General features: G+C 46.7%; 1 pseudogene; it reads right to left on the reverse strand.

Annotated features, from left to right (window-relative positions):
- Positions 1–50: 50 nt before the first annotated feature.
- LOC140722109 (uncharacterized) lies at positions 51–14,081 on the reverse strand (annotated as a pseudogene).
- Positions 14,082–16,425: the final 2,344 nt, after the last annotated feature.

Genomic DNA, 16,425 nt, shown 5'->3' on the forward strand with positions numbered 1-16,425 from the left:
GGCAATAGAGTTCAAACTGGAGTCTGGTTTTTATGTAAAAACCACTCTCTTTATTAGTATCTACTTATTATATAGAAACTTGAGCAAGATAAACAAAAGTTAACAGGGTAATGTGTATATGTGTGTATAAATTTAACTCCCAAACTATTGAGATTAGGGGAATCGAGGCTTGGTAATGTATGAAAGTTCAGTTCATTCATGGAATAGGTGATGAAAGAGATATTTGTAATCCAGGTTAAATGTCGAGAGAAGGCAATTATGTCGAATTCCACAGGTTCCTCGGTGGTAAAACGAGAGAACAGTCGCTGTAGATTTTATCCGTCGTTCCAAATCCACATACAAATGATTACCGAAAGTGACTTGTCACAAGGCGTATTGTCTTCAAGTGTATTACCACACCACACCCAGACAAGGGGTAACGCATCAGTGGTCTTCACAGGATACCCCAAATCAGATCCACTCTCATGGATCAAACGAGATGACCACCACACATTCGATGTACTTTATGCCGAATCGATAATTAACCCACCCTTGTGGGCATAGGAAAGTCACAAATAGTGACCCTTGGCTACTAGTTCCTTTCTGTCGACTGTTCCATTTCCCCTCCTTCGTTTCTGCCTGACTCTGAGTGTCTGTGTCCTCGGTTAATACTAAACAAGCTGCGAACGACTTAAACAAGTTGCAAGTCAGACTCTCTCTCTCTCTCTTATAAAATAACAGTCCACAGCAAACGAAACCTAAGGATTCATAACAACGACCACTCCCTAGTGTGAACTGACTGGTGTGCCAGTAGTTGGGATGACTGAATGAATCCTTTCCCACATTCTTAGCAGCTGAACGGCTTCCCTCCAGTGTGAACTCGCAGATGACTCTGAAGGCTGGATGACTGAGTGAACCCCTTCCCACATTCTGAGCAGTTGAATGGCTTCTCATCAGTGTGAGCTCGATGATGAACCAGTAAGTTGGATGACTTAGTGAATCTCTTTCCACAGACGGAGCAGATGAACGGCTTCTCCCCAGTATGAACTCGCTGATGACTCAGTCGGGTGGATGAGTGAGTAAATCCCTTCCCACAGACCGAGCAGATGAACGGCTTCTCCCCAGTGTGAACTCGCTGATGACTCTGTAGGTGGGATAACCGAGTGAATCCCTTCCCACAGACTGAGCAGGTGAACGGCCTTTCCCCAGTGTGAACTCGCTGGTGAGTCTGTAGGTTGCATGACAGAGTGAATCTCTGCCCACATTCTGAGCAGGTGAACGGCTTCTCACCACTGTGAGCTCGATGATGTACCAGTAAGTTGGATGACAGAGTGAATCTCTTCCCACAGACGGAGCAGGTGAACGGCTTATCCCCAGTGTGAACTCGCTGATGACTCTGTAGGTGGGATGACTGAGTGAATCTCTTCCCACAGACTGAGCAGGTGAACGGCTTATCCCCAGTGTGAACTCGCTGATGACTCAGTAGGTAGGATGAACGAGTGAATCTCTTCCCACATTCTGAGCAGGTGAACGGCCTCTCCCCAGTGTGAACTCGCTGATGACTCAGTAGGTCGGATGAACGACTGAATCTCTTCCCACATTCTGAGCAGGTGAACGGCTTCTCCCCAGTGTGAACTCGCTGATGACTCTGTAGGTTGGATGACTGAGCGAATCTCCTCCCGCAGTCCGAGCAGGTGAATGGCCTCTCCCCAGTGTGAACTCGCTGATGACTCAGTAGGTCGGATGAATGAGTGAATCTCTTCCCACATTCTGAGCAGGTGAACGGCTTATCCCCAGTGTGAACTCGCTGATGACTCTGTAGGTGGGATGACTGAGTGAATCCCTTCCCACATTCGGAACAGGTGAATGGCCTCTACTCAGTGTGAACTCGCTGATGACTCAGTAGGTAGGATGAACGAGTGAATCGCTTCCCACATTCTGAGCAGGCGAACGGCCTCTGTCCAGTGTGAACTCGCAGATGACTCTGAAGGCTAGATGACTGTGTGAATCCCTTCCCACAGTCCGAGCAGGTGAATGGCCTCTCTCCAGTGTGAACTCGCTGGTGTCTCTGTAGATGGGATGAGTGAGTGAATCCCTTCCCACATTCTGAGCAGGTGAACGGCCTTTCCCCAGTGTGAATTCGCAGATGACTCTGAAGGCTAGATGACTGTGTGAATCCCTTCCCACAGTCCGAGCAGGTGAATGGCCTCTCCCCAGTGTGAACTCGCCGGTGTCCCTGAAGATGGGTTGAGTGAGTGAATCCCTTCCCACATTCTGAGCAGGTGAACGGCTTCTCCCCAGTGTGAACTAGCTGATGACTCAGTAGGTGAGATATCTGTCTGAATCCCTTTCAACATTCTGAGCAGGTGAACGGCTTCTCCCCAGTGTGAACTCGCTGATGACTCTGTAGGTTGGATGACTGAGTGAATCTTTTCCCGCAGTCCGAGCAGGTGAATGGCTTCTCCCCAGTGTGAACTCGCTGATGACTCAGTAGGGTGGATAAGTGAGTGAATCCCTTCCCACAGACTGAGCAGATGAACGGCTTCTCCCCAGTGTGAACTCGCTGATGACTCAGTAGGCTGGATGACCGAGTGAATCCTTTCCCACAGTCTAAGCAGGTGAATGGCCGCTCGCCAGCGTGAGTTGACTGATGTCTCAGTAGGGGAGTTAATTTAGTGAATCCCTTCCCACAGTCCGAGCAGGTGAACGGCTGCTCTCCAGAGTGAACTCTCTGGAGAGCCATTATGTGAGATGACCGAGTAAATCCCTCCCCACAAATTCAGCAGATGACCTGCCTCTGCCCAATGGAAACTGACTGTTGTGTCCACAGGTGGGATAACCGACTGAATCTCCTCTCTCACAAAGAACAGGTGAACGTTCTTGCCCAGCGTGAATTTGCTGATGTAACTTCAATTGAGGTGACCGAGTGAATCCATTCCCAATGTCTGAGCAGGTGAACGGCCTTTCTCCTGTGGAAAATGACCGGCTTGACAGTTGGCCAGATGACCTAGTGGATCCCTCCCCACAGTCTGAGCAGGAAGGACGGACGACTCCACTTTATAAATATCTAATAGAGACAGCAAAATTGGCGTGCCGTGTTTGAGATTCCTGAAGACAAATTCCTTCTCGTTTTTAACCTGTAAAAAGATTTACAAAATCCATCAATGGGTGTAGTACAACATTTCAGATGAGATCACTTTAGTGGCCAAGGTGTGATCTGACATCACACTCTGGCTTCTCCCAAAGACAGTGTCTCATACAATTTACTATCTCGTCTTGAATGCTGAGTGACCGAACCTTCTGGATCAACCTCCCATATGAGACTTTGCAAAGTGCCTTCCTAACGTCCATGTAGACAACATCTACTGCCTTGCCTTCATCCACTTCACTGATAACTTCCTCGAGAGACTCTATAAGATTGGCTAGACATGACCTACCATGCACAAAGCCATGCTGTCTATTTTTAATCAGTCCACATCTATCCAAATACTTTTATCCAGTTCCTGCATATACTTTCCTATAACTTTCCCAGTACTAATGTCAGACTCACCAATGTACAATTTGATAGATTATTTTTAGAATCTTCCTTGAACAGCAGAACAACATTGGCTGCCCTCCAATCCTCCAGTCCCTCACCTGTCACTGAGGATGATTTAAATATCTGTGCTTGGGCCGCTACAATTTCTGCACTTGTCATCCGTAGAGTCACAGGGAACAACTTGTCAGGCCCTGGGGATTGATCCACACTAATTTGCCTTAAGACAGCAAACGCCTCCACCACTGTAATCTGTACAGGGTCCATGAAGCTTTACCTCACTTCTATAGACTCTGTGTCCATCTCCTGTGTAAATACGGATGAGGAAAAACTCTCCCACATCTATTTTGTCTCCTCATATGGATTACCATTCTGATCTTCGAGAGGATTAATTTTTCCCTTGCAATCTTTTCGCCCTTAACATATCTGCAGAATCCATTAGGATTCTCCTTCACCTTGTCTGCTGGGGCAACCTCATGCCTTCTTTTATTTCTTTCATAAGAGTTCACTTGAATTTCATGTAGTTCATAAGTGCCCCATTTATTCCTCTCTGCCTGTACATGGTCTGAACGTCCTTTTTATTGATCTGGGAGAGGAAAGTCAAAGGGGTGATAGAGCTGCATGCTGGGAGGTGGGGTAGGTGGGGGTAAACTAAAGTTGCAGGGGGAATGGGAGCCTGAATGGTAGTGGAGAGGTTGTGGAGACAGTTATTGTTCAGTCCTCAGACAAAGTCAGGAATAAAAACGTTGAGCATGGTGCAGTGAATATGCTGAGCCCTGAATATTACAGTACAAGGAGCAGCGTAGGAAAGGTGGATGTGTTCAGGACATGGATCAACACCTGGAATCAACACTAGGATCTGGCAACTGTGGACTGGGACAGGCTGCTTTATGGCAAACGTGTGCTTGGTAAATGGGAGACCTTCAAAGTAAAATCTTGAAAGTACAAAGCGGGTATGTGCTTGTCAGAATAAAAGGTAAAGATAGAAACTATAGGGAAAACATGGATTTCAAGAGATATTGAGACCCTGGTGAAGCACAAAATGAATGGAGTTGCATAACAGGGATAGGCAGGCAGTTTCTTATGGAGCATAAGAAATGCAAGAGAACACATAAGAAGTAAATCAGGATGTCTAAAAGAGGATGTCTAAAATGTGTGGGAGTCCCACACATTGATTGGGACTTCCATACTGTTAAAGGTCTAGATGGGTTAGAGTTTGTGAAATGTGTTCAGCAAAGTTTTCTAAATCAATATATAGATATACCAACTAGGCAGGATGTAATATTAGATCTCCTATTAGGAAGTGAGTTAGGGCAGGTGACGGAAGTGTGTGTAGGGGAACACTTTGTTTCCATTGTTCATAACGTCATTAGTTTCAACTTGATCATGGATAAAGATACATCTGGTCCTCGGGATGAAGTTATAAACCGGAAAAAGAGCCAAATTTGAAGAAATGAGAAAGGCTCTAAAACGCGTAGATTGGAACAAGTTATTCTCTGGCACGAATGTGATTGGTAATTGGGAGGCCTTCAAAGGAGAAATTTTGAGAGTGCAGATTTTTTTTTTGTTCCTGTTAGGGTTAAAGGCAAAACGAACAATTATAAGGAACCTTGGTTCTCGAGGGATATTGGAACTCTGATAAAGGAGAAGAGATATATGTATAACATTTACATGCAACAGGGAGGAAATAAGATGCTTGAGGAGTATAAAAAGAGTAAGAAAATACTTAAGAAAGAAATCAAGAGGGCTAAAAGAAGACATGAGGTTGCTTTGGCCGTCGGGGTGAAGGATAATCCTAAGAGCTTCTACAGGTATGTTAAGAACAAAAGGATAATAAGGGATAAAATTGGTCTCCTGAAGATCAGAGTGGTCGGCTATGTATGGAACCAAAAGAAATGGGAGAAATATTAAATGGTTTTTTTTTGCATCTGTATTTATTAAGGAAACTGGAATGGAGTCTATGGAAACAAGGCAAACAAGTCGGGAGGTCATGGAACATACAGATTGAAGAGGAGGAGGTGCTTGCTTTCTTGAGGTAAATCAGAGTAGATAAATCCCCTGGACCTGACAGGGTATTCACTCGGACTTTGAAGGAGACTGGTGTTGAATTTGTAGGGGCCCTGGCAGAAATATTTATAATGTCGATATCCACGGGTCAGGTGCCGGAGGTGCTCTTGTAGTTCCATTGTTTAAAAGTGGGTCAAAAATTAAGCCGGGAAATTATAGGCCGGTAAGTTTGACATCAGTAGTAGGTACATTATTGGAAGGAGTACTAAGAGATAGGGTCTACAAGTATTTGGATAGACAGGGACTTATTAGAAAAAGTCAGCATGGCTTTGTGCATGGTAGGTCATGTTTAACCAATCTATTAGCGTTTTTTGAGGGAGTTACCAGGAAAGTGGATGAAGGGAAGGCAGTGGATGTTGTCTACATGGACTTCATTAAGGCTTTTGACAAGATCCCACATGGGAGGTTAGTTAGGAAGATTCATTTGCTAGGTTTTCATGGAGAGATAGTATATCGGATTAGACATTGGCGCAATGGAAGAAGTCAGAGAGTGGTAGTGGAGGATTGATACGCTGAATTGAGGCCTGTGACTAGTGGTGTGCCACAGGGATCAATGCTGGGTCCATTGTTCTTTTCCATCCATATCAATGATCTGGATGATAATGTGGCAAATTGGATCAGCAAATTTGCTGATGATACAAGGATTGGAGGTGTAGTTGACAGTGAGGAAGGTTTTCAAAGATTGCAGAGGGTTGCAGGAATGGGCTGCAAAAATGGCAGATGGAGTTTAATGCGGACACGTGTGAGGTATTGCACTTCGGAAGGTCAAACAAGGTAAAACATACAAGGTAAATGGTAGGACACTGAGGAGTGCAGTAGAACAGAGGGATCTGAAAGTATAGATTCATAATTCCCTAAAAGTTGCGTCACAAGTAGATAGGGTTGTAAAGAGAGCTTCTGGTACATTGGCCTTTATGAATCAAAGTATTGAGTATAAGAGTTGGAATGTAATGGTGAGGTTGTATACGACATTGCTGAGACCGAATTTGGAGTATTGTGTGCAGTTTTGGTGACCTAATTACAGGAAGGATACTATAAGGTTGAAAGAGTGCAGAGAACTTTTACAAGGATGTTGCCGGGACTTGAGAAACTGAGTTACAGAGAAAGATTGAATAGGTTAGGATTTTATTCCCTGGAGCGTAGGAGAATGAGGGTTGATTTGATAGAGGAGTATAAAAGTATAAAATTATGGTGGGTATAGATAGAGTGAATGCAAGCAGGCTTTTTCCACTGAGGCTAGGGGAGAAAAAAAAACAGAGAAGTTTAAAGGGAACATGGCGGGGAGGGGGGGGGGGGGGCTCTTCACACAGAGACTGCTGGGAGTGTGGAATGAGCTGCCAGATGAAGTGGTGAATGCAGGTTCACTTTTAACATTTAAGAAAAACTTGGGACAGGTATATGGATGTGAGGGGTATGGAGGGATAAGGTCCAGGTGCAGGTGAGTGGGACTAGGCAGAAAAATGATTCGGCACAGCCAAGAAAGGCCAAAAGGCCTGTTTCTGTGTTGTAGTGTTCTTTGGTTCTACGGATCTAGCCATGCAGGAGTATATTAAAAAGACCCTATCGTTTCCACCTCCATCAGCGCCATCGACAGCCCATTCCACGCACACCATTTTCGTAAAAAAAACTACCCCGACATCTCCTCTGTACCCACTTACAAGCTCCTTAAAACTATGCCCTCTCGTGCTAGCCATTTCAGCCCTGCGAAAAAGCCTCTAACTATCCACTCGATCAATGCCTCTCATTATCTTGTATCCCTCTATCAGTTCACCTCTCCTCCTCGGTCGCTCCAAGGAGAAAAGGCGGAGTTCACTCAACCAATTCTCATAAGGCCTGCTCTCCAATCCAGGTAACATCTTTGTAAATCTCCTCTGCACCATTTCTAGGGTTTCCACATCCTTCCTGTAGTGAGGCGACCAGAATTGAAAACAGTACTCCAAGTGGGGTCTGGCCAGGGTCCTATATGGCTGCAACATTGCCTCTCGGCTCTTAAACTGAATCCCATGACTGATGAAAGCTAATGCGTTGTATGTCTTCTTAACCACAGAGTCAACCTGCGTAACTGCTCTGAGTGCCTTATGGACTCGGACCCCAGGATGCTGCTGATCCTCATATACAAAGACCATTAACGAGGATCTGGAACCCAGAAATATCCCAGTTACAAACGGCACTTGCCATTTCAGTATTGTTGATGTATGTATAGTATGGGATGAGGTGGAGAGCGCGGGGTGTGACGGGAGGGAAGGAGAGAGAGAGAGAGAGAGAGAGGGAGGAAGGGAGAGGGGAACAGGGGTGTGTTGAGAAAGAGTGAGAGAGAGCGAAGAGGGGGAACGCTTAGGACGAGCGGTGCATTTAGAGGGTGAGAGAGAGGAGAAGACAGTGTGGGATACGGATGCCAACAGGGAGATTGCTTGGGAGAGCGAGGGGGAGAGGGTAGGACATTGGGAAAGAGATAGCGAGGGAGAGGGTTAAAAATGGAGGAGGTTACAGACAGGCAGAGGTGAGAAAGACGAGTTTGAATGAGTTGAGAGGGTGCATGAGAGAGAAGGAGATGGAGAGGGGAAGACAGAGGGTGACTGAGATTGGGAGTGGGATGACAAGTGATAGGGGTAGAGACAGGGATTGTGGGATAGGAGAGAGAATGGAAGAGTAAGAGAAACAGATGGACAGAGGGGAGAGAGTGTGAGAGAAATTAAAACAGGCATGAGAGAGTGAAGAGATGAAGAGAGACGAGAGAAGAGTACGATTTGTTAATAGAGGAGTAGAGACAGTGGTGAGAGCAGAAAGCGAGGAAAGGGTGATAGAGAGGGGCGATGATAAGGAAGGGGTGAGGGAGAGGCGAGACGGTGAGGGCGAGAGGGAGAAAAAGTAAGGGCTGGGGTAGAGGGCTGGATGATGAAGGGGGACTGGGAGGAGGGAGTGGTGAGGGAGAGGTGGTAAGTAGCCAGGGGAGAGAGAGAAAGGCGAGGAGATAGTGTGTCTGATTAGAATTGTTAGACTAAATATTTATTCAGTCCGCAGTTGCAGGGTCGTTAATCACGTATGTTCACATGTCACCGAACAAATCCACCATGCGATTACGTTTCCAAGCCGGGCGTTTGACCGTGTACGGTTCTGGTCTCCATTTCAGATAGCGGGGAGTTTGACCATGTCGTGTTCGGGTCTCCATTTCGGACAGCGTGGAGTTCCACCATGTACGGTTCCGGTCCCCATTTCGGACAGCGGGGAGTTTGACCGCATAAGGAGACCTACTGCAATTCGCAGGACGATGTCAACCGCAGCTAATGCCGGGGTGTTTCCTGTTCAGATGACGTGAGAAAGGTGTTGATCTCAGGTTTGTGTAAATCAAGGGCTGGTTGCAGTGGGAAAGGGCCGGGACCGAGCCGGACAGCTGGAGGCTCCGGGCTCTCCAGTCTTGCATCCCTGGTTTTAGTTTTGCACTGAGTCGAGATTGTGGGATCAGTTTGCTCTGATTCCCCAAGCTGGGAGGGTGGACGTGGGTGAAGGGGACCTCTCTATGTGTCGGTGTGGGCTGAATGGTCAGAAGGGTGTGGGGCCACTGGGGGGATGGAGGGTGGTTGGGGTACTGTGGGTGATCGGACGTAACATGACATGGGTGGTTGGGAAAGGGGTAAATTACGTTGTCAACGAGGGTGGATCTGGTCCATTGAATCAGACAGCTCAGCTCACGTGTCCTTTCAGGAGGCCACAATTCTGTCTTCATCTTAATTACTGACTAATCTTCCTGTTAACATTGAGTTTGTTACAGAGCCCCAGGGTCTGCAAACAGATGATTGGTAGGAGGCAGAGGGTGAGAGGCTGTTTCATGAACTCGAGTCCCGAACTTAGTGACGTTCCCTGGGGTTATGCCCATTGCTACTCGTCATCTAGGTCAATAATTTAATTGAGAAAGTATAGGGTATGGGTAGAGAGTTTGCAGCAAGTTCAAACAATTGCTCTTTTTGAAAGACAGTCAGTATAAACTCCCTCCTCTCTTTCCCTCTCCCCACTCAGAACTGACCAAAAGTTACTTCAGCAGATGCAAGATCTAGAACTGAGTAAACACTGTGAGTGAGAGGGACTGGTTTTAAACGACTGTGCTGCTCGAAGCATATTACCCGACCTGGAGTGATTGGAACTGGGTCTGACAGAGGCATAACTGTTACTTCTGGGCACATTCAGTCTCACTCCAACTATTTCCTACCTTCCTTTGTACAGGTATGTAATGTCTAAAGGACCAGTATTTGAGTAAATGAGACTCACCAAACTTTATCCTAACTAAATCCTGGTATCTCCGAGTCAGATGGGTCCTTTCCAGTTCATTCTCTCAATCCCCGGGCTGGTACACTTGTTGCTGTCCCCTCGTCTTCAGCTGTGGTTTGCTTCCAGTTGGGTTTTTCTTCCAATAAATCTCTCACCGCAGGTCTAACTTTAACATGAAAGATAATGAAGTACATTATCAATAAAAAGGAGGACCAAACTTTTCTACTAAATGTTACTAAAAACATTTAAACTTTGAAGGCAGATGTAATGATCTCAGTGAACAACCTTTTATTGACCCTCACACATCACAGAACGATATGGGATAAGAAGGAGCCATCATACAGTCCTGGTAAGACATAAGACACAGGAACAGAATTAGGTGATTCGATCCATCTGGTCTTCCCCACCACTCAAACATGTCTGAGATTGATTCCAACACCATATTCCTGCCTTCCTCCTGCAACCCTGAAGTGACTTAGCAATCATGAATATGTAATCTATGTCATAAATACACTCAATGACACCATCAACCTACCTCTGCGGCAACAGATTCTACAGATCAGACAGCTTTTGGCCATTTTTGTTCTCATCTCAATTTTAAACAGAAGCATTTTTATTCTGAGATTGTGCTGTAAGATTACAGACACTCCGTCTGATGGAAACATCCTCCCCATGACCACTGTATCCAGGCTTTTCAGCATTCGGTAGGTTTACTTAACCACACTCCCCCACCCCACCACCCCCATCGACCCTCTGAACTCCATTGAGCACAGGTCCAGAACCATCAAATGCTCCTCATACATAAAGCCAATTATTCCTGTGATTATTCTTGTAAACCTTCTTAGCAATAACTGCACTGAACACATTTCCTGGAATAACAGACAAATTGGTACCAGGATAATTCGCAGGGAAAAGTTGTGCTTTCTTTAATGTTCTACTATCACAGATGAGTCATTTCCATTCCCAGGTTAAAACAGGTGCATTTCAGGAAATATAAACCAGTCCAGGGTGAATGTAATAAAAAGAAACTGGAATTACCAGAAACTCTAAGCAGGTAAGGAACACCTGGGGGGAGAGGAACAATCTTTACAATTCAGTTTAATAATGTTTTGTCAGAATGACTTCAAACGTTTACAGTTTTTAGTGCAGATCTCCAGCAACGTGAGATTCTGCCTGATTTCCACCGAGTGAAAGACAGGTGACAGTGGGGGGGGGGAGTGGGGGGGAATTTCCAAACACAGTTTGAACACCAAAACTCACGAGTCTATTTCTATTGGTGTAAACACAGATCAACACATTTACTCATAGCCTCTCCCTGTGAGGATGGACTGGTAACCCATCTTCTCCTCAGTAGCAGTCTTTGCTTCCAAAGGAACTCCAGAAAAAAAACCCCATCTGATCCCAGACCAGGAATACTCTCTCAACACCTCTAAAGTCCAAGCAGCTCGATTCCTGCGTCCTTTTTACCTGGATCAAAAACTGTGATATCCACTTCCCAACCTCACAGGGTCAAACAGCTGAACCTGTCATTTAACAACCCTGAGAGTCTCACACATCGTCCCCCACCCATCTCACAATCCCGGATTTCCCCACAACCAATGTCCAGCTGCTCTAAATTTCTGCTTTATTGCAGAAAGGCGACTATCCAGCCCCATCTGTAGAAGCACAATCCAATGTCAAAGCTAAATCATCCACAGTTCCATATGGCTGGAACGCTGATCACAGGATTATAGCCCAAGTACCAACTCTCCCAGTACTCTTTGATGCCAGTAAAATGCTGCAGTGTGTCAGCCCGTCACTGTTCATAAACTAGCACCTCCACACCAATACACAACAGAACTGGGACCTGATGACCCTCCGGCATTCCAGCTAACAATAACCGATTCTGGAAATGACTCAGCGAGGCCGAAGGTACAAAAGAACACTTCACAATGAAGACAAGGGTTGGAAGAAAGTTTGCTGATATATAACATTGAGGAGGTGGGATACAAGGCGGACTGAGGATGACCCAGATGGTTGATGTACATCACTGAAGCAGGGTTGGGGGGTGTGAGGAGACTGGACAGAGGTTGAACAAGATGAGCAGATGGAACCAGGTGGCAGAAGGGATCAAGGACGATCACTGATGTTCCTCCAGCAACACATAGGTACTGAATGAATAGTGCATACTATTGTACAAAAGATTCTAAAATGACAGAATTAGCAAAAATAACAAGAACTTTGCCAGATATACTTTGACCCTCACCAAAATTTTATCAACATGCCATAGAAATCTTCCCATCCGGACACTTCACGCTTTGTATGGTAACTCAACTCTGCTCCACCACTCAACCATGGCTGATATTTATTTCAACACCATATTCCCTCCTTTTCCATTTCGTAACGTTTAAGCTAAAATTGTAATGGCTGCCTTTACACTTCCTTGTGCTGCATTCAACAAATTCTCTGGTATTTCCTGGTAATAAAAACAAAATTCAGAAATAACTCAGTAAGTCAAAATACTTCACAATGAAGACAACGGTAGGAGAAAGATTGTTGATGAATAATCATTGGTGGGATACAGGCCGGACAGAGGTTGAACAAGATGGTTGATATTTCTCATTGAGATGGTGAGATACAGGCTGGACAGAGGTTGAACAAGATGGTTGATATTTCTCATTGAGTTGGTGAGATACAGGCTGGACAGAGGTTGAACAAGATGGTTGATATTTCTCATTGAGGTGGTGGGATACAGGCCGGGCAGAGGTTGAACCAGATCGGCAGGGGATGAGCAAATGGAGCCAGATGGGAGAATGGGATGAAGGGCGATCTCTGATGTTCCTGCCGCAATACACAGACCCTGAAATAATAGTACGCACTAGTAGATAACAGATTCCAATAAAACAAATCAAAAAACAAACAATAAGAACTTTGGTATATGTCCTTTTCTACTCTACACACTTTTTCAATGCACAGCAGAAAGTATTCCATCCCGATTCTTCATATATTCGTATGGCTACTGCTCTTCCTTTAACTGAATAAAATAGTGGAGAACTGTGGACACAGCTGAGCACATCATAGATACCAACCTCCCCTCCGTGGACTCTGTCTACACTTCTCACTACCACAGTAAAGCAAACAACATAATGAAAGATCCTCACAACCTTGGACATTCTCATTTCTAATGCCCCATAGGGGCGAAGAGAAAATAAAACAGAAACATTCCACCAGGCACAAGGACGGTGTCCATTCTGCTGTTAGAAGCGAACAGCGTGATGAGTGGACTCGTGACCTCACAGTCTAAATCGATGTGACCTTGCAGCACACATCTACCTGCACTGCACTTTCTCTGTAACCAGAATGATTTATTTTACCTCAATGTACCACTGCAATGTATTGATCTGTGTGGAGAATACCGGAGACACGATCTTCACTCTACCTCTGTACATGGAAAACAAAACAAAGATTCCCCATTTCAATCGTGTGGAAATATTAGACAGCCTGGGTTGCTTCTTTGGAAATTCCGGAGGGAGTGTGCACAATTCAGAGAAACTCAGGTAAATGAAAAAAATACTTAATTCTTGCATTAATAGGGCCAGATATCGGGAAACGCTGTCAGTATTTTGACAAGTCGTAGTCATGGAAAGAAGACGGATGTAAACTTCCCAGCCCCCCGGGAGGACGTGAGAGATCTGGATCTCACTGTCCTGTCTGAACGGGGAAAGATGGAACTACTCATACACATGGAGGAGTCTCCCGAGGGTGTGATTACTCTGTTTAACCCTCGAGTCTGCAAGAACAAAACAGGCCGAACGGCCGCTTCCAGCGAGCTGGAAATATGTAAAGCAATTATCGACCCCAGGCGTCGATCCAGGTGAAGTTTGGATCCGATACCGGGCAGGGTGATGGAGGTAAAGTTCCCCAGGTACATCTTAATGGATGGGTTCAGTCTCGGCATCAACACCTCATCCCGCTCCTGGGACCAGAACACGGGGGGCTGAGCGGCGGCTCATCTCAGTCGGTTCGGTGTGAAGGTCCCATAACCCGGACCGACCACGACAGGTTGTGTCCAGGAAGTCGGACGAGGCCGTCAGTTCAGGGAAGTTAACGGGACTCTCTGCCCAACATCAGGTTTCCCTCCCCCGGGATCGGCTTCAGTATTCACCGATGTGAAATTGTCAGTTGCGTTCAACCCCTAGTGACCGGCCTCAATACTCACCGATGAGAACTTGATCAATTTGTCCCACAGACAGCGATCGTTCCTCCGGCTCCCAGCAGACGATCCGCTTCAACAGAGAACGGAACGAAAACCCCGCCCATCCGGAGACTGTGAAACGGGGGCGGGGCCTCGGAAGCGAAAACCTGAGATACTGCAGATCTGCGTCTGAAATGGGAGCGAGAAACTGGATCACGTGACGGGTGGAGGGTCTCCCACCTGAACCGGTGACTCTGCTCCTCGCCCCTCACCCGCTGCCCGAACTACCTGCCGCATCTTACACCAGCTACATTTTTGATTTTTCCTGCTGTACCTTCCCGTCCCCATCTCTCCACCCCCCGGTTCTCAGAGTTACGGGTTTGATTCACATCCCGGTCCGATCCACAATTCCCAGCCGATTTGTGCAGGTTTCATTGAAGTCGCTTCTATTTTTATAAACACTAATTCCTAATCACATTCCTCCGGGGCCTCACTGGACAGGAACACGGAAACATCAAGTGAGAAACAGCAGCACCAACACCGTCAGCAAGATGGCGGCTGCTCTCCCTTCCTAGCAACGTATTTCTATCCACTCCTCGATCCCGTTCGGTCTCCACGCATCTGCTGTCCTCTGTCACTATTTCCACCTTTCCACTTCCCCGTCACCTGGATTCACTGACTCCCCAGTTACTGCCCCGTCCCCACCCCTCACCTCTTTTCTCTATTTCCCGTCCATTCTGAGTCCAGAGGGAGGGTCTCGGCCCGAAATGTTGACGGTCCATTTCCCTCCACAGATGCCACCCGACCCACTGAGTTCCTCTGGCGGTTTGTTCTTTGGTCGATATAATCCGTGTTAGTATGGGGAGCGGGATTTTACACCAAATACTCTGCAGTTGCTGGGGTCAAAGAAACACGCACATCACGCTGGAGGAACTCAGCAGGTCGGGCAGCAGCCGTGGAAACGAACAGTCAACGATTCGGGCCGAGACCCTTCGGCAGGACAGAGAGGGAGGGGGCAGAGGCCCTATAACGAAGGTGGGGGTAGGGTAGGAAAGAGATGGCTGGTAGGTTCCAGGTGAAAAAGTAGTAAAGGAAAAGATCAAGGGGTGGGGATGGGGAAGCAGAGAGGTGATAGGAAGGAAAGGTAAAGAAGGTAAAGCACTATGTGTAGTAGAAGCAGGCAGAACGATGAGAGAGGTGATAGGCAGCTGGAGGAGGAGGCAGAGTGAAACTGGGATGGAGCCACATGCAAAAATGTTTTTCCCTATTCCCAGTTCCTCGGTCTCCGCTGCATCTGCCCCCAGGATGAGGCTTTCCATTCCAGGACATCTCTAATTTCCTCTTTATTTAAGAATCGTGGTTTCCCTTCTGCCGTCACACCTCCTCCATTTCCCGCACTTCGGCCCTCACCCCATCCTCCCTTCACCACAACAGGATCCCAGTTCCCCTTGTCCTGACATACCACCCCACCAACTTCCGGATCCAGTATATTATACTCCCCGACTTCCACCACTTTCAACAGGACCCCACCACTAAGCACATCTTTCCCTCTCTACCCCGCTCTGCTTTTCGCAGGGATCGTTCCCTCCGCAACTACCTGGTCCCCACGTCCCTCCCCACAGATCTCCCACCTGGTACTTATCCTTGCCAGCGTAAGTGCTACAACTGTCCCTACACCTCCTCTCTTACCACCATTCAGGGCCCCAAACAGTCCTTCCAGTTGAGACAACAATTCACTGGTGAGTCGGTTGGGGTCATTTATTGCACCCGGTGCTCCTGCTGCGGCTCTTCCACATCGGCAAGACCCGACGCAGATTGGGGGACCGCTTCTTCGAGACAGGATCTCCCGGTTCCCACTCACTTCAACTCTGCTTCACATTCCCATTTGGACACGTCCATACATGGCCTCTTCTACCGCCATGATGAAGCCAAACTCAGGCTGGAGGAGCAACACCTCATATACCGACTGGGTAGTCTCCAGCCCCTTGGCATGAACGTTGAATCCAAAGCAACACACACAAAATGCTGGAGTATCTCAACACAACACGCAGTATGTATGGAAAAAAGTAAACTGTCGACATTTTGGACCATGAGCCTTTTTTCATTCCTGAGGAGGAGGGGAAGTGATCTGAATAAAAACGTCGGGATGGAGAAAGAGGGGAGGTGGAAGGTGATTGGTGAAGTCAAGTGATGGACAGGTTAAGGGCTGGAGAATAAAGAATCTTAGAGTTGTCAATAGGAGAAAGGCAAGGAGTGGACCCCGTGGGAATTAATAGGGTGGTCAGCAGAAATGGAAGTTCAGAGTGGGGAATAGAGAAATGGGTGGGGGTCGGAATTTGTTTACTGGAAGGAGAATTCAATATTCATACAATCAGGTTGGAGGGTACCCAGATGGAATACAAAGTGT

This window comes from Hemitrygon akajei, unplaced genomic scaffold, assembly GCF_048418815.1.
Source record: "Hemitrygon akajei unplaced genomic scaffold, sHemAka1.3 Scf000069, whole genome shotgun sequence".
In the NCBI taxonomy this organism is placed as follows: Eukaryota; Metazoa; Chordata; class Chondrichthyes; order Myliobatiformes; family Dasyatidae; genus Hemitrygon; species Hemitrygon akajei.